The sequence below is a fragment of the Balaenoptera borealis genome (assembly GCF_965194805.1).
Source record: "Balaenoptera borealis genome assembly, chromosome: X".
Classification (NCBI taxonomy): domain Eukaryota; kingdom Metazoa; phylum Chordata; class Mammalia; order Artiodactyla; family Balaenopteridae; genus Balaenoptera; species Balaenoptera borealis.
The window spans coordinates 107,124,131-107,144,071 of record NC_138881.1 but is presented as its reverse complement, the minus strand read 5'-3'; positions in this window follow the sequence as shown (position 1 = coordinate 107,144,071).

Below are 19,941 nucleotides of genomic sequence, written 5' to 3'. Positions count from 1 at the left end.
ATTAGTTTTTACTATGATGTTGTTAGATTTTATTTTATTTTATTTGTCTGTTTTAAATTTGCTGTATACTGATATTTTTCACTAAATTTGGGGTTATTTTAGATACATTTTTATAACTTTTAATTTTAGAACAGTTTTAGATTTACAAACTAATTTGAAGTTACTAAAAAGATCTCCCCTATACCACACACCTAGTTTCCCATATTATTAACAACTTAATCTTATATGGTACATTTGTTACAATTAATGAACCAATATTAATGCATTATTATAACTAAAATCCTATAATTTATTTAGATTTAGTTTTTACCTAATGTCATTTTTCTGCTCCAATATCCCACCCAAGATAGCACTTTACATTTAGTCATCATGCTTCTCTTGGTAGTGACAGTTTCTTAGACCTTCCTTGTTTTTGATGGCATTGGTAGGTTTGAGATATTGTAGAGTATCTACATTTACAGAAAATGCAGAAATTGAGTTGTGTAATATTTTTTGCATGGTTTTATTGGGGTCTATGATGTTTTGGGGTAATATCCCAGAGATAAATTGCCATTTTAATCACATTATGTCAAGGGTACATTCTAGCAACATGAAATTTCACTGATAATGCTAAACATAATCACTCAGCTGAGGAAATGTTTGTTAGTTTTATCCACTGTAAAGTTACTCTGTTTTCCTCCTTTTCATACTGCACTCTTTGAAAAGAAGCCATTATGCACAGCACACATTTGAGGAGTGAGGATACATGCTCCACTTCATGGAAAGTGGAGTATCTACATGAACTCTTCAGAATTTTTTTGCGTGGGATATTTGTCTTGTCTTCCTAATTTTTATTTTTTAACCATTTGATGATATCAGTGTGTATTTGAGGTTATTTACTTTAAATATTGGATTATTACCCACCAAAGCTTTACTTATTTTGTTGCTCAAATTTTCTAGTCAGTTTTGGCTACTGGGAGCTCATAGTTTCATTTGTCTCATTTTATAATTCATGGTGAGTTATATTTTTAGCTTTTTTTTTGTTTTACTTTTTAGCACTACATGACCATGTTTTTATACTTATATTTTCTTCTCTTGTCCTAAAATTAAGCATTTCCCCAACATGTCCTGAGTTCTTTTTGATTGGAGAGTGGTATTAGAAATCAAAATCTGTGAGCTAGGTATGCACTTTGCTACTGGAGTGTCATTACTTCTAGTTCTGTCAGCTGACAGGGCATGGAAATATGTGTGTATGTACTAACCCATGTACATACATATCGTAAGTATTTCTATATGAAATCATTTGTATCTATATGAAGTGAAATATGTATTCATATTGATGTTTAAAACTCTAATTCATTAACAAATGGATCATGTTAGCTTCCTGCCTTTGCTTACTTGTAACCTCCCAGTACAACAGTGAGGAATCTGGCTCCTACTATCCACTATACATTTATTAATTGCTCAGTCCCTGTATATGTATATAGTGATAAAATTATTTAGCTGTACCCCTGAGGGAAATAACCTAATTGATGATAGTCCAGTGCTTATGTACAGTGTCTTTTGTCTTTCGTCTCCACTCATTTCCAAAGCTGCTCAGGTCAAAAACTTTTCCTCCACCCCCTATAGTGAGGTTGTTTCATACATTTGCAAGACAGTGAGATTGTTTTGTTACATTCCAAGGTCCCACAGTCTCCTAAGTATTTTTTTAGTTTACGTCAATTTAAGGTCATTCATTGTACTATAAAATTCTATGGGTTTTCATCAATGCATAGTGTTATGTATCTACCATTATTATTATCTACCTTTATAGTATTATACAGATAATTTCACTGCCCTGAAAATTTCTATTTGCTTCACCTAGTCAACTTTCCCATTTTTCTCTGAAGCCCTGGCAATTATTGATCTTTTACTGTTGCTATATTTTTTTCCTTTTCTACAATGTCATATAAGTCATAACAGTATGCAGCCCATACAGAATGGCTTCTTTCATTTTGCAATATACATTTAAAATTCATCCATGGGTTTTCATGACTTGATAACTCATTTATTTTTACCAAGGAATAATATTCCATTTTATATACATACCAATGTTGTTTATCCATTCATCTGTTGAATGGTATTTTGGTTTCTTCAAGCTTTTAGCAATTGTGGATAAAACTACTGTAAACGTTCACATTCAGCTTGCAGCTTTCTATGTGAATATAAGTTTTCAAGTCATTTGGGTAAATTGCTAGAAGCATGATTGCTAGATCATATTATTGTATGTTTATAATGTGTTTACTTGTGTGGGAAGCTATGCTTATCTATGTTTATCTTTGTAGGAGACTGCCAACTGTATTCCAACATAGCTGTACCATTTTGCATTTCCATCAGCAATGAATGAGAGTTCTTGTTGGTCTGTTTCCTCACCAGTAGTTGGTCTTGCTAGTTATTTGGATTTTTCCAAAGATGTGTAGAGATAACTCATTTTTAAATTCACAACACCCTAATTACAAATGATGCTGATCATCTTTTCATATGATTATTTTGCATCTGAATGTGTTCTTTGGTGAAGTATCTGTTTATAATTTTGTCCATTTGTGGGTTGTTTTGTCACATTGTTTTAAAAAGTTCTTTGCATATATTGGATAGAAGCCCTTCATCAGATATGTGTTTTGCAAATATTTTCTCTCAGTTTGTGGCTTGTTTTTTTCACTCTCTGAACTGTGTTTTAAAGGAGAAGAATTGCTTTTCTGTTTTAATAAAATCCAACTTAATTGTTTTTCTTTCAATGATCTTGCTTTTATGTTGTACTAAAAACTTATCACCAAATCCAAGGTCACTAAGATTTTCTCCAAGTTTTCTTCTACATTTTTTATAGTTTTGCATTTTAAATTTAGGTCTATGATTCCTTTTGAATTAATTATGTTGAAATATGTAAGGCCTTTGTCAAAATTCATTTTGTTTGGTTTTTACATATGAACATTCAGTTGTTCCAGTGACATTTTTTGGAAAGACTCTCCTTTCTCGTTGAATTACCTTTGCTCCACTGTAAAGATCAATTGGTTATACGTGTGTGCATCCATTCCTGGAATTTCTATTCTTTTCCATTAACCTATGTGACTTATTTCACTAATACAACATTGTCCTTATTATTGTAGGTTTATATTGAGTCTTGAAATCAGATAGAGATTCCTCCAACTTTGTTCTTCTTCAGTATTATGTTGGCTATTCTAGGTATTTCCCTTTCCATATAATCTTTAGAATCAGTTTGTTGACATCTACAAAATAGCCTCATGGTTTTTTTGTTTTTTTGTTTTTTTTTAAATTTATTTATTTATTCATTTTTGGCTGTGTTGGGTCTTCATTTCTGTGCGAGGGCTTTCTCCAGTTGTGGCAGGCGGGGGCCACTCTTCATCACGGTGCATGGGCCTCTCACTGTCGTGGCCTCTCTTGTTGCGGAGCACAGGCTCCAGACGCGCAGGCTCAGTAGTTGTGGCTCACGGGCCCAGTTGCCCCGCGGCATGTGGGATCCTCCCAGACCAGGGCTCGAACCCGTGTCCCCTGCATTGGCAGGCGGACTCTCAACCACTGCACCACCAGGGAAGCCCGCCTCATGGTTTTTTTTTTTTTTTTTTTTTAAATTTTATTTATTTATTTATGGCTGTGTTGGGTCTTCGTTTCTGTGCGAGGGCTTTCTCTAGTTGCGGCAAGTGGGGGCCACTCTTCATCGCGGTGCGCGGGCCTCTCACTATCGCAGCCTCTCTTGTTGCGGAGCACAGGCTCCAGACGCGCAGGCTCAGTAGTTGTGGCTCATGGGCCTAGTTGCTCCGCGGCATGTGGGATCTTCCCAGACCAGGGCTCGAACCCGTGTCCCCTGCATTGGCAGGCAGATTCTCAACCACTGCGCCACCAGGGAAGCCCGCCTCATGGTTTTGATTGGAATTGTGCTCAGTCTAATGATCTAGTTAGGAATATTTGATATTTTAATAAGATAGCATCTTCCAGTTTGTGAAAACAAAAAAATCTCCCAATTCATTTAGATCTTCTTTGAAATTTTTCATCAGACATACTAGTTTTGTACATTTTGATCCTGTACATATTTTATTTGATTTATACCTAAGTACTTTATTTTGGGGATGTTATTACAAATTGTATTGTTTCTTTTTTTAAATTTCAAATTCAAATTGTTCATTGCTTGTATATGGAAAAGCAAATGATTTTGTATATTAGCCTTTTATCCTACAACTTTGTTATACTTACTTATAAATTCCAGGAGTTTTTTTTTTATTATTATTGATCCTGAGGAATTTTATAAATAAATAGTTTTGTCATCTGTGAACAGAGGCAGCAACAAAGACAAAGTTGTCTTTTTTTCTACCCTCCCAATCTATGTAACTTCTATTTCCTTTTATTGTCCTATTACACTAGCTACTACTTCCAGAACAATGTTGAGTAGGAGTGGTGAGAGAGGACGTCCTTGCCTTGTTACCATTCTTAAAGGAAAGCATTTATTTTCTCACAATTAATTAGCATGCTAGCGGTAGTTTTTTTGTAGATATTGTTTATCAAATTGAGGTAGTTTCTCTGTATTCCTAGATTCCTAGTTTTATAAGCATTTTTCTCATGAATGGATGTTAGATTTTGTCAAATGCTTTTTATACATCAACTAATGTGATTATATAGTTTTTCTTCTTTAACCTACTGAAGTGGTGGATTCCTTTGATTGATGTTCAAATGCTGAACCAGCTTTGCAAACCTTGGAAAAATCCCAATTATTTGTGCTATATAATTCTTTTATTACATGTTGGGTTTTATTTGCTAATATTTTCTTAATGATTTTTGCATCTACGTTCATGAGAGATATTGAACTGTATTTTTTTCCTTGTAATGTATTTATCTGGTTTTAATATTAGTGTAGTGCTGGACTCATAGAATGGGTTAGGAAATGTTTCCTCTCCTCCTATTTTCTAGAAAAAAAATGTGGCAAATTAGTATCATTTCTTCCTTAATTATTTGGTGCAATTCACTAGTAAAGCCATCTTGTCCTGGTGCTTAATTTTTAGAAATTTATTAATTATTTATTCAATTCCTTTAATAGATACAGTCCACATCAGATTATCCATTTTTCTTTTTGTGAGGTTTTAGTAGTATTTGTCTTCCAAGGAGTTGGTCCATTTTATCTAAGTTGTGAAAAGTGTGGGCATAGAATTGTTCATGGTATTCCACTATTATCATTTTATAGTCCATAGTCATAGCAGTGATGAACTCTCTTTCTTCTCTTTTTTATTGGTTTTCCTGGTTAGAAGCTTATCAATATTTTTGATCATTTGAAAGAACCAGATTTTGGTTTCATTAATTTGCCTCTATTGTTTTCCTGGTTTTATTTTCATTGATTTCTGGTGTAATATTTATTGTTTCTTTTCTAGTCATTACTTTTGGATTAATGCTGTTGTTTCTCTAGTTTATTTCTAAAGGCAGGGGCTTAGATTATTGATTTTAGATATTCTCTTTTAATATACAAATTTTCGTATTCTATACAAATTTCGTGTTCCCCATAAGTTATACTTTTGCTATATTCTCCCCAAATTTTGAAAACATATTTTAATTTTAAATATACTTTAATTTTTAAAGTTTCTTTTGAGACTTGTTCCTTTTATATTATTTAGGAGTGTGTTTTTAAATTTCTAGCTCTTTTGTAATTTTCCAACATCTTTCTATTATTAATTTCTTATTTTATGCTACTGTGTCCTGATAACATATTTTGTATGATTTCTATCCTTTAAATTTGTTAATTATGCTTTATCACACAGATTGGTTTTAAATCTAGGAATGTTCCATGTGAGCTTGTGAATATGTATAGTATGCTGTTGTTGAAGAGAGTATTCTATAAATGTCAGTTAGATTGAGTTGATTGACAATGCTCTTTAGGTCAAATACATTCTTACTAATTTTCTGTCTGCTTGATCTATCAGTTATTGAAAGATAAGTATTGACGTCTCCAACTATAAAAATGTATTTATCTCTTTTCCCTTTTGCTTTAATCAGTTTTTGCCTCTCATATTTTGTCACTCTGCTCTTAGGCACATAATTATGAAGAGTCGTTATGTCTTCTTGGAGAATTGACCCCTTTATCATTATGTGATTCCCCTCTTTATCCATGATGATTTCTTTGCTCTAAAGTCTGCTTTGTCTGAAATTAATATGACTACAACTGTATTTTGATTATTGTTAGCATAGTATATATTTCATGCTTATAGTATTTAATTGGGTTAAGTTTTGTATTTTTGTGTGGTGAGAGTTAGGGGTCTAAAAATCATTCTTTTGCATGTGAATATCCAGTTATCCCAGTACAATTTTTTTTTTTTTGGATTAATGTGTAAGTACTCTTTAGGTCAATTAATAGTGATTATTTATTTATTTATTTATTTATGGCTGTGTTGGGTCTTCGTTTCTGTGCGAGGGCTTTCTCTAGTTGTGGCAAGTGGGGGCCACTCTTCATCGCGGTACGCAGACCTCTCACTATCGCGGCCTTTCTTGTTTCGGAGCACAGGCCCCAGACGCGCAGGCTCAGTAATTGTGGCTCACGGGCCTAGTTGCTCCGCGGCATGCGGGATCTTCCCAGACCAGGGCTCGAACCCGTGTCTCCTGCATTGGCAGGCAGATTCTCAACCACTGCGCCACCAGGGAAGCCCCCCCAGTACAATTTTTGAACAGAACATTTTTTTCCCTATTTAATGGCCTTTGAGCCACTGTTGGAAATCAATTAACTGTAGGTATACGGTTTTATTTCTAGACTTCCTGTTCCATTCCATTGATCTATATGTCTATTTTTTTTTTTGCCAGTACCATACTGCTTTGATTACTGTACCTATGTAAAAGTCTGTAAAATGTAAGTTCTTCAACCTTTATGAAAATGCTGGCTTCAAAAAATAAATTATCAAATGTTCCATACTCATTTGTTTTTGGAAGTGTTTGAGTAAACTTGGTGTTAATTTTTAAAAAATGTTTAATATAAATTCAACAATGAAACAGTATGTTTCATGGAATTTCTTTTTGTTTATTAATAAACAATTTTTAGAGCAATTTTATGTTCACAGCAAAAATGAGTGGAAAATAAAGAGACTTCCCATACATTCCTTGTCCCCCAACCCACACCCACACCCACACACAATCTCTCCCACTATTGATATCCTATACCATAGTGGTATATTTGTTATAATCAATGAACTTACATTGAAACATTATTATCACTCAAAGTCCATAGTTTGCATAAAGTTTCACTCTTGGTGTTGTACATTCTATGAGTTTTGACAGATGTATAATGACAGGCATCAACCATTGTAATATCATACAGCATAGTTTCAGTGCCCTAAAAATCCTCTATCCTCTGCCTATTCATTCCTCTATCTCCACTAACTCCTGGCAAGTGCTAGTCTTTTTACTGTCTACATAGTTTGCCTTTTTTCAGAATGTCATACACTTGGAATCATACATGATGAAACCTTTTCAAATTGGCTTCTTTCAGTTAGAAATACGCATTTGTTTTCTCCATGTCTTTTCATGGGTTCAGAGCTCATTTCTTTTTAGCACTAAATACTATTCTATTTCCTGGGTGTACCACAGTTTATTTATTCATTCACCTACTGAAAGATATCTTGATTGCTCACATGTTTGGGCTATTATGAATAAGGCCTTTATAAATATACATGTGCAGCTTTTGTGTGGCCATAAGTTTTCAACTTCTTTACATAAATATCAAGGAGTGAGATTGCTGGACATTATGCTACAAATATATTAATTTTGTAAGAAACTACCATTCTGCATTTCTATCAGTAATAAATGAGAATTCTATTGCTCCATATTCTTGACAGCATTTGGTGTTGTCAGTGTTTTGATTTTGGCCATTCTTATAGTCATGTAGGAATTTCTCATTGTTGCTTTAATTTGTATTTTCTGGATGACTTATATGGAAGCATCTTTTCATGTGGTTACTTGCCATCTGCATATCTATGATCAGGTGTCTCTTCGGGTCTTTTGCCCATTTTTAAATTTAGTTGTTTGTTTTCTTATTGTTGAGTTTTAAGAGTTCTTTGTATATTTTGGATAGCAGTCATTTATCAGATACATGTTTTACAAATATTTTCTCCCAGTCTGTGGCTTGTCTTCTCATTCTCTTGACATTGTCTTTCACAGAGCAGAAGTTTTTAATATTAATGAAGTTCAGCTTCAATTATTCCGTTTGTGGATCATGTCTTTGGTGTTGTTTCTAAAAAGTCATTGCCAAAACACGGATTTTTGAATTTTCAAGCTTTCATTCTGTTATTGATTTTTTTTGTTTGTTTCATTCCATTGTGGTTGGAAAGAATGCTTTATATGATTTCAAACTTTTAAAATTTAATTATACTTGTTTTTTGGCCTAATATGTGGTCCAGGAGAACATCTCATGTGAGTTACAGAACCACATTTGTTCTGCTTTTTGGGGGTATAGTGTTTGGTAAAGTAAGTTAAGTATATTTTGTTTCTAGTGTTCTTTGTCTTCTATTTCTTTTATTGATCTTTCTGGTTTTTCTATGCATTATTAAAAGTGGAGGATTTAAGTCTCTATTGTAGAACTGTCTATTTCTCTGTTTACTTATGGCAGTTTTTACTTTATGTATCTGGAGGCTCTGTTGTTAGGTATGAATATGTTTATAATTTTTATATCTTTTTCATGTACATACCAGTGTATTGGTATATAATATCCTTCTTTTTCTCTTATAACAGTTTTTGACTTAAATCATTTTTATGTCTTTTCATTATAATCTATTTGTATCTTTGTATCTAAAATCTGTTGTAGACTGCATAGAATTGGGTGATATTTTATATCTCTTCTGCCAATCTCTGTCTTTTAATTGGAGAGTTTAATCCATTTTCATGTAGAGTAATTATTGATATGAAAGGATTTACATCAACCATTTTGTTTTGGGTTTTTTTAATATCGTAAATCCTTTTTTTTGTCTCTCGATTTATGCTTTATTGATTTTTTGTGTAGTCTCTTGATTCCCTTCTGATTTCCCTCTCTGTATATATTGTTATTTTCTTGATGGTTACCCTAGGAGTTACAATTAACATCTTAAACTTGTAACAATGTTGTTTGAATTAATACAAACTGAACTTCAATAATATACAAAAACTCTATTCTTTTTTCTTTTTTTGTTATGGTCATTAATTGTTTTTTTTTATTTAAACATCTTTATTAGAGTATAATTGCTTTACAATGGTGTGTCAGTTTCTGCTTTATAACAAAGTGAATCAGTTATACATATACATATGTCCCTATATCTCTTCCCTCTTGCATCTCCCTCCCTCCCACCCTCCCTATCCCACCCCTCTAGGTGGTCACAAAGCACCAAGCTGATCTCCCTGTGCTATGCGGCTGCTTCCCACTAGCTATCTATTTTACATTTGGTAGTGTATATATGTCCATGCCACTCTCTCACTTTGTCCCACCTTACCCTTCGCCCTCCCCTTATCCTCAAGTCCATTCTCTAGTAGGTCTGCATCTTTATTCCCATCTTGCCCCTAGGTTCTTCTGACCATTTTCTTTATTTTATTTTATTTTTTTTTAGATTCCATATATATGTGTTAGCATATGGTATTTGTTTTTCTCTTTCTGACTTACTTCACTCTGTATGACAGTCTCTATGTCCATCCACCTCACTACAAATAACTCAGTTTCGTTCCTTTTTATGGCTGAGTAATATTCTATTGTATATATGTGCCACATCTTCTTTATCCATTCATCTGTTGATGGACACTTAGGTTGCTTCCATGTCCTGGCTATTGTAAACAGAGCTGCAATGAACATTGTGGTACATGACTCTTTTTGAATTATGGTTTTCTCAGGGTATATGCCCAGTAGTGGGATTGCTGGGTCATATGGTAGTTCTATTTTTAGTTTTTTAAGGAACCTCCATACTGTTCTCCATAGTGGCTGTATCAATTTACATTCCCATCAACAGTGCACGAGGGTTCCCTTTTCTCCACCCCCTCTCCAGCATTTATTGTTTGTAGATTTTTTGATGATGGCCATTCTGACCGGTGTGAGATGATATCTCATTGTAGTTTTGATTTTCATTCCTCTAATGATTAGTGATGTTGAGCATCCTTTCATGTGTTTGTTGACAGTCTGTATATCTTCTTTGGAGAAATGTCTATTTAGGTCTTCTGCCCATTTTTGGATTGGGTTCTTTGCTTTTTGATATTGAGTTGCATGAGTTGCTTGTATGTTTTGGAGATTAATCCTTGTCAGTTGCTTCATTTGCAAATATTTTCTCCCATTCTGAGGGTTGTCTTTTCGTCTTGTTTATGGTTTCCTTTGCTGTGCAAAAGCTTTGAAGTTTCATTAGGTCCCATTTGGTTTTTTTGTTTTTATTTCCATTTCTCTAGGAGGTGGGTCCAAAAGGATCTTGCTGTAATTTATGTCATAGAGTGTTCTGCCTATGTTTTCCTCTAAGAGTTTGATAGTGTCTGCCCTTACATTTAGGTCTTTAATCCATTTTGAGTTTATTTTTGTGTATGGTGTTAGGGAGTGTTCTAATTTCATTCTTTTACATGTAGCTGTCCAGTTTTCCCAGCACCACTTATTGAAGAGGCTGTCTTTTCTCCACTGTATATTCTTGCCTCCTTCCTCAAAGATAAGGTGACCATATGTGCGTGGGTTTATCTCTGAGCTTTCTATCCTGTTCCATTGATCTATATTTCTGTTTTTGTGCCAGTACCATACTGCCTTGATTACTGTAGCTTTGTAGTATAGTCTGAAGTCAGGGAGCCTGATTCCTCCAGCTCCGTTTTTCTTTCTCAAGATTGCTTCGGCTATTCGGGGTCTTTTGTGTTTCCATACAAACTGTGAAATTTTTTGTTCTAGTTCTGTGAAAAATGCCAGTGGTAATTTGGTAGGGATTGCATTGAATCTGTACATTGCTTTGGATAGCAGAGTCATTTTCACAATGTTGATTCTTCCAATCCAAGAACATGGTATATCTCTCCATCTATTTGTATCATCTTTAATTTCTTTCATCAGTATCTTATAATTTTCTGCATACAGGTCTTTTGTCTCTTTAGGTAGGTTTATTCCTAGGTATTTTATTCTTTGTGTTGCAATGGTAAACGGGAGTGTTTTCTTAATTTCACTTTCAGATTTTTCATCATTAGTGTATAGGAATGCAAGAGATTTCTGTGCATTAATTTTGTATCCTGTTACTTTACCAAATTCATTGATTAGCTCTAGTAGTTTTCTGGTAGCATCTTTAGGATTCTCTATGTATAGTATCGTGTCATCTGCAAACAGTGACAGCTTTACTTCTTCTTTTCCAATTTGGATTCCTTTTATTTCTTTTTCTTCTCTGATTGCTGTGGCTAAAACGTCCAAAACTATGTTGAATAATAGTGGTGAGAGTGGGCAACCTTGTCTTGTTCCTGATCTTAGCGGAAATGGTTTCAGTTTTTCACCATTGAGGATGATGTTGGCTGTGGGTTTGTCATATATGGCCTTTATTATGTTGAGGAAAGTTTCCTCTATGCCTACTTTCTGGAGGGTTTTTATCATAAATGGGTGTTGAATTTTGTCAAAAGCTTTCTCTGCATCTATTGAGATGATCATATGGAAAATCTCTGTTCTTATATAGTTCCATCCCTTTCCCTTTATGTTGTTATTGTAAAAAGTAGCATCTTTATACATTGTGTACCCATTAGCATCATTTTATAATTATTATTTTATACATTTGAGTTTTAAATAATATTGGAGGGAAAAAGTTACAACCAGAAGTTTAATAAACCTAGATTTTATATTTATCAATGAAGGACTTTACCAGTGATTTTTAAAATTTCTTCCTCTGATTTTTGTGTTAATGTCTAGTGATCTTTAATTTCAGCATTAAAGAATTCCTTTAGCATTTCTTTTAGGGCAGGTTTACTAGCATGAACTGACTCAGCTTTTGTTTTTCTGGGAATTTCTCAATTTCTCCTTAATTTTTGAAGTATGATTTTTTTCGGATTAGAATTCTGGGTTGATAGTTTATTTCATCACATTAAATATGTTATCTCACTGCATTCTGGCTTTTACAGTTTCTGTTGAGAAAGTGGTTGTGAATCTTATTGAGGATCCCTTGTATGTAACAAGTTGTTTTCTGCAGTTTTCAAAATTGTCTCTTTGATTTTGTCTCTCAGCAGTTTGATTATAATATATCTTGATGTGAATCTCTGTGTTTATCTTACTTAGAGTTCACCGAACTTCTTGAATGTATAGATTTATGTATTTTTTCATATTTGGAAGATTTTGGTCATTATTTCCTCAAAAAGCTTTTTTGACCCTCTCTCCTATCCTCTGCTCCTGTTTTATTCTTTCTGCTTCTCTAACTTGGCAATTTCACTTAACCTATCTTCAAGGTCACTGAATCTGTTTTCTCTTCATTATCAAATCTGCTGTTAAACCATTTATTGATTTTTTAAATTAATTATTTTATTTATTTATTTTTAGCTGCATTGGGTCTTCATTTCTGCATGTGGGCTTTCTCTAGTTGCAGCAAGTGGGGGCTACTCTTTGCTGTGATGCACAGGCTTCTCATTGTGGTGTCTTGTTTTGTTGCAGAGTAAGGGCTATAGGTGCACGGGCTTCAGTAGTTGTGGTGTGTGGACTCAGTAGTTGTGGCGCACAAGCTTAGTTGCTCTACGGCATGTGGGATCTTCCCAGACCAGGGCTCGAACCCATGTCCCCTGCACTGGCAGGTGGATTCTTAACCACTGCACCACCAGGGAAGCCCTATTGATTTTTTTAAAATTTCAAGTATTATTACGTTTCATCTCCAGAATTTCTTTAACTTTCTTTTCATGATTTTTCTCTTTATTGACATTCTCTATTTGCTGACACATTATTTTGCTAATTTCATTTACTTCTTCATCCATGATTTTCTGTAGCTCTCTGAGTTTAAAAAATGTTTATTTAAAGTTTTTGTCTAGTAATTCCAGTGTCTGTGCTTCGTTATGCACAGTTTCTGTTACTTTCTTCTGTGAATGAGTCATACATTATTTATTTGCATGCCTTATAATTTTTTGTTCTAAAGCAGGACATTTGAAAAATAGAATGTAGTAATCCTGAAAATCAGATACTCCCTCCTCCTCTGGGTTTTATTGTTGTTCCTTGCTGTGGGTGGTACTTAATTTTATAGTGGCTTTGCTCAACTACTTTTTAAAAACAGTTTTGTTTGTCGTGTATGATCTTTGAAGTCTCTGTTCCTTTAACTATAGTCAGTTAGTGGTATGATAAAGAATTCTTTAAAAATGAATATCTTAAAAAAAATCTTAAAAATGCTTTTCCAGTCTCTGAAGGTTGGCTCTCTGTTGGAGCACAGCTCCAATACATAGTCAGGTCCAATACAATTCTGCCTTAGCATGCACTTCTGACTCATGGTGATCCTCAAAAAAAGCTGGAGGTAAAAGTTTAGGGTCTTCCCAGTCCTTTTTGGATCATATGTCTAGCCATGAGCATGTGTGTGGCTTTCTAGATACTCTTATATTCAGGCGTTTTCAAAGCCCTTATTACCCAAAGTAACACTCTCCCCAGCTTTTCCACCAAGAGTTTTGGTGTATCTGTTGCTTGCCTCAACTCTAATATCATGCTCCAGGCAAAATTGGCTTTTTCATTTCCTTTTCACTGTTTTTAATGAACATACTCTGCTTAGCTGCTTTTCTGCCATGAGAAGTTCTGATTTAGGTGAAACAAAAGGAAGCACCTTGTATCAGTCCTTGCGAAAACCCACAAATAGGTCAAACAGAAAACATGATTACTTGAAAACAAGGTCCACTCTGGTACCACATGAAACAGGTACCTTTAATGGGAATACAAACTGCCACCTTCAAGACTACTGCCACACCAGGAATAGGATTGAGCAAGGCTAAATTAAAATAGCAAAAAGCTCTACTGCTCACTTTGAGTGACCTTTAACTTGATTCAATGTTTATTTGAAAGATGTAATCCTTTGACTATTTCAGTGTTTCAACAATATTGATTCTGACAGTTTTTGCTCTTTTGTTTTCAGTGCTTCTGTGGCGAGATAGGTCCTTGGAATCTGTTACCTGCCATTTTTGCTTACATTACTTTTACAATATTTTCATTTATAGCATTAGTTTTTGGTTATTTTTTAGAGTTTCCTTCTCTCTGCTTTCATCATCTGTTCTTGCATGTTGCCTATTTTCCATTAGAGTTCTTAACATAGTAATCATAATTATTTTAAAATCCCTTTCTAATAATCACCAGGTCTATGTTATATCTGAGTTGGTTCTCATGCTTGCTTTGTCTCTTTAGACTTAGACGTGCTGTGCTTTTTCTTTCTTTTGTTATGCCTTGTAATGTTCTTGTTGAAAGCCATACATGTCAATAGTACCAGCTGAGGTGAATAGACTAGTAGTGCAAAGATTCATGTTAATATGGCTAGGAGTTGAATTGTGTTTGATGCTTGCTCTATCTGTAGATGCCAGAGAATTTAAATTCCTTTTGGTCCCTGTTTTTGTCTCCTCTCATGATTGTTAGCTTCCCTGAGTACGTCTCCTCTTAAGAGCATCTGCATCTTGCAGATCTTTGATCTGTAACCCACTATTATTATACTGCAGCCTGTTGTTGTGGTGGGAAGATGTGGACGGGGGAAGTTTTCCATTATCTTATGTTAAATCTCAGGTTTTCGTGGGCCTGTTTCTCTGGACTGTGAACCTCACAAGTGTTTCTTCAGAGGTATAGCTCTCCCCACTTTGGTGAGACAAGAATCTAGGGAAAAATGAGGAATAATGCCCTTCCCTCAGTTGGAATAAAGTTCTGGTAAAGTTTTTTTTTTTTTCCCTGTAGAGTTGTTCTTTGCTTTTAAGAATGTCTTTTGGAATATTTTACAAGGATTGTTCTTTCCATCCCTCTGCTAGATGCAAGAGGGGGGATTTTTGTTAAATCTTCACTTTGAGAACCTGGTGGTATTCCTTGAGGTAAAACACGCAAAAACTTGAGAGTCCCCTAAGGCTCTGACAACAAATTTTAAAAATTTTCATAATAGTTTACAGCGAGTTCTCAACAATCTGTCAAAATGACCACTTGGGTGTTCCAAAAGTTTATAGCTCCAGTAGCTTCTGCCTCAGGTAAGCAGATCTCAGTTGTAACTCTCTGGATATTTCTGTTTCTCCAGATTTGTAGTGGTGGTCTGCCTTGCAAACTCAGTTCTGTGATGTGGTCAAGGAAACTCACTTATTTTCAGTTTGTTTTACTTTTTCTTGTTTTAAGGACTGGAGTGATAATTTTAAAACTCTTTACATAGCAGAGGTGAAACTGAAAATTGCACTTAGGGTTTTTTTTTCTACTCTGTTTTTCCTTTCTGTTTTTTTTTAGAGCTATAATATCACATTTGTTAGACCACTTGATATTTTACTGCAAGTCAATGTGGTTATGTTAATTATTTAATCTCAGGGATGTCAGTTCAGAGATACATATTTCCCAGTTCCTGAAAATAGTTGTCTCATATATTTTGTCCATTTTCATAGTTATTCACAGTGAATGTGGGAGGAGGTCAAGTTTGGACCCATTAGCCCATCATGAATGGAACACATTTTCTTTGTTGAAATAACATCTTTTTTCTACCTTCTTTTACATTAAACTTTTTCCTACCTCTCCTTTCTCTATTCTACAGAAAATCCAAGTGTAGGAGTGCGTGATGCCCTCTTTTCTATCTGCATTCTCTGCTTGTTTGATCTTATCCATTCATCTGGCTTTAAATGCAATTTATATGCTACAGACTATGGAATTTTGCCTCAAGCCAAGAAATCCTCCAAGTTCCAGATTTGCATATACAACTGTCTACTTAATACACTACTTAATATGAACGTCTCAAAATATCAAATATCATGTGCCCAGATTCTTGAATTCTAGCTTAGTTTTAATTCTCCCCTAATATTTCCTATATCAGTAAATGGTTTAGCCATCTCTCCAGTTGCTTAAGCATCAAATTAGCAAATTATTCTCATCACCTCCCCCTTTACCTCACCTTTTACATCCAACTTATCAACAACTCTATTAACTCCTCCTCCCTATTTCTAGACTAGATTGTACTAGGCTTCTGTCAGATTTCTCTGGTTTCTTTACCCCCCATTAATGCCTCTACTCACATAGTACAAACTGACACTTAAAATATAAGTTGGATTATATATTTCCACCTTTCTAAAATCCTTCAATAATTTCCTATTACACTTAGGATAAAATCTATAATACTTATCGTGTTCCACAAGACCATGTAAGAGCTGTTCTTTTGTACCTTTTTTACCTCACCTGATTCCACTATTTTCCTTCATTTACTTCATTTGCCTCAAGCTGGGAAATTAACAACTAAGTGGATATGGGAAGGCCACTTGCAGTATCTATTACCATTATTCTGAGAAAGTCTTCCCTGTGAATATTTATCTCTTATTAGGTTATAAGATGATCATTGTACTCACAACATCTAGACAAATGCCTGGTACCTAGTTAGAAACCAATGCATATTTTTGCATGAATAAATGCAATACAGACAAAAGTCTCATTTCAATATATAATGAAGAGCTAATAAAACTTGACCTGCAGGTGTTATATAACCATGCTACTACTTCTGTAATTTAACAATGACCAGCTAGTGGAAATCAATACGTATGGCAAGATAACACAACATAGCATTATTGGAGAGGAAGAGTTAATATATTTATTTGATATATATTATTTTATTATCATCTTAAAAATCAAGATTAAATAAAACATAAAAATAAGATTTGAATATGGTGTGACTTAGATAAATATACAAATATAAATTACTTTCACGGGATGAATATAACCTAATAATGTGCAAGTATTTTGAAGTATGTGGGATATAGAGGTTAACAAAACAGGTAAAGTCCCTATCCTCTTGGAGGTTATGTTATAGAGGAAAGAAAGACTAATAAACAAAAATGTAGACTGTAGGGTGATCAATTGTCCTGGAGTTCCTGGGGCTGAGGGGATTCCCTGGACACGAGGCTTGCAGAGCAAAACGCAGAAATTTCAGGCAAATTATGGAGTTGGCCACTCTATGTGGTAATAAGTGCTATGGAAGATAAATCATGGGGCTTGCTCTATTATAGAGCGTGATCAAGATACATCCTATGATAAAAGAAGTATTTAAGTCAATATATGAAAAAATAATGAATTTAGTCATAAAGATAATTTTTATGTATGTTCATATCTATGTATATGTAAATACATATGTGTGTATTTGTGTATCACCAAGCAGAAGTTAGACAATACAATGAAGAATTATATCTGTTAAATATTACCAGAGCAAAAAAAATCACCAGAAATAAAATACACAATTTTAATTACACATTTCTATTTTTTGAGTATATTTACAAAATTGCTCAGCCATAACCACTAATTCCAGGTTATTTCTTCATTCGCCAAATAAATAAATTAGCAATTAGTAGTCACCCCCCCATTCCCTTCTCCATTTAACTCATGTCATATTAATCGAACCATATAATATGTGGCCTTTGATGTCTCCTACTTTTAGTAACATGATCAGTAGTTCATTCATTATTGTGGCTGAATATCCACATTTTATTTGTCCATTTTTTCAATTGACAGACATTTGAGTTATTTTCGCTTTTCAGATACTATAAATAATAAATAATGTTTCTGGGAACATTTATGTGCAGCATTTATGTAATATATATCTTCATTTCTCCTGGATCTATACTTAGTAGTTGAAATGCTGAGTCGTCTGGTAACTATGTTTAACGTTGTGAGGAATCACGAGACTGTTTTACAAAGTGGTTGTGACATTTTATATTCCAAATAGCAAAGTATGATAGCTCTGATTTCTCCACATTCTTGCCAACATTTGTTATTTTCTGTCTTTTTGACTATAGACATCATAGTAGACAGGAAATGGAACATCACTGTGGTTTTGACTTGCATTTCCTTAATGATTAGTGATGCTGAGCATCTTTTCACATGCTTATTGGTCATTCATATATATTCTTTGGACAAATGCCTATTTAAATCACTTTCCATATTCAAATAAACTGTTTCATTCAAGGTTATAGGAATTATACCTATGTTTTCTTCTAAGAATGTTATAATTTTAGCTCTTTTATTTGGGTTTTGATGTGCTTTGAGTTAACTTTTTGTACGGTTAGAGGTAGGTGGTTGAATTTCATTCACTTGCATGTGTCTATGCAGTTATCCCAGCTGCATCTGTTGAAAATACTACTCTTTTTTTAATTAAATTTTTATTTTAAGATAGATATATATTCATATGCAGTTATGAAAAATAATACAAAGAGATCCTATGTACTCTTTACCTAGTCTTATCCAATGGTAACATCTTGCAACACTATAGTACAATATTACAACCAGGATATTAACATCAGTATAGTCAAGACACAGAATGTTTCCACCACCATAAGGATCCTTTATATTGCCATTTTATCACCCTACACACTTCACTGTCACGTTATCCCCTCCTGATCCCTTGGCAACCACTAATCTGTTCTCCATTTCTACCATTTTGTCATTAAAGAGTGTTTTGTTAATGCAATCATATTGTATGTAACATTCTGGTATATATATATTTTAACTTACCGTGATTCCCTGGAGATTTCCAGGTTGTATCCGTAGTTCATTCCTTTTAATTGCTAAGTAATTTTTAATAACGTGGATGTAACAGAGTTTATTTAACCATTCATCCATTGAAGGACATCTGGGTTCTTTCTAGTTTTGACTATTAGGAATAAAGTTCTTTTAAACATTTATATACAGGCTTTTTGCATCAACATTAGTTTTCATTTCTCTAGGATAAATGCCCAGGAGTGCAATGGTTGTATGGTAATGTCAAGTTTAGGTTTTTAAGTAATGGCTTTTTCCCAGTGTGGCTGTACCATTTTATATTCCCAACAGCAATGTGTGAGTTATCCAGATTTTCTGTATCTATGTCAGCATTTGGCATTGTCAGTCTTTTTTATTTTAGTCATTTTGATAGATGTGTATTGATATCTCATTGGGGTTTTAATTCACATTTCTCTAATGAATAATAATGTTAATTGTCTTTTCGTGTGCTCACCTGCCATCTGTATATCCTCTTTTGTAAAATTTCTATTCATGTATTTATTTTTTATTGAGGTATAATGAGCATAACATTTTATTAGTTTTAGGTTTATAATGTGATGATTCAATATTTGTATATATTGGAAAAATGATCACCTCAATAAGTCCAGTTAACATCCATCACCATACATAGTTATACATTTTTTTCTTGTGAAAAGAACCTTTAAGATCTACCCTATTGTCAGCTCTCAAATATGCAATACAGTATTATTAGAGTCACCATGCTGCACATTACATTTCCATGACTTATTTATTTTGTAATTTGAACTTTGTACCTTTTGACCCCCTTCACGCATTTGACCCCCCCCCCCACCTCTGGCAACTACAAACTTGTTCTCTATCTATAAGCTTTTTTTTTTTCTTTTTAAGGTTCCACATATAAGTGAGATTATGCAGTATTTGTCTTTCTCTGGCCAACTTATTTCACTTAGCTTAATGCCCTAAAGGTTCATACATGATGTAGCAAACGGCAAGATTTCCCTCTTTTTTATGACTGAATAGTATTCCATTGTGTGTGTGTGTACAACATTTTCTTTATCCTTTCATTTAATGATGGTCATGGTTGTTTACATATCTTGGCTATTGTAATCAGTGCTGCAATGAAGAAGGAGGTGCATATATCTTTCCAAGTTAATGTTCTTGTTTTTCTTTTCTTGGGATAAATACTCAGAAGTGAAATTAGTAGATCATATAGTAGTTATATTTTTAATTTTTTGAGCAACTTCCATGCTGTTTTCCATAGTGACTGCATTCTTTACTGTACTATTGTCAAAACTCAATTGACCATAAATATGTACATT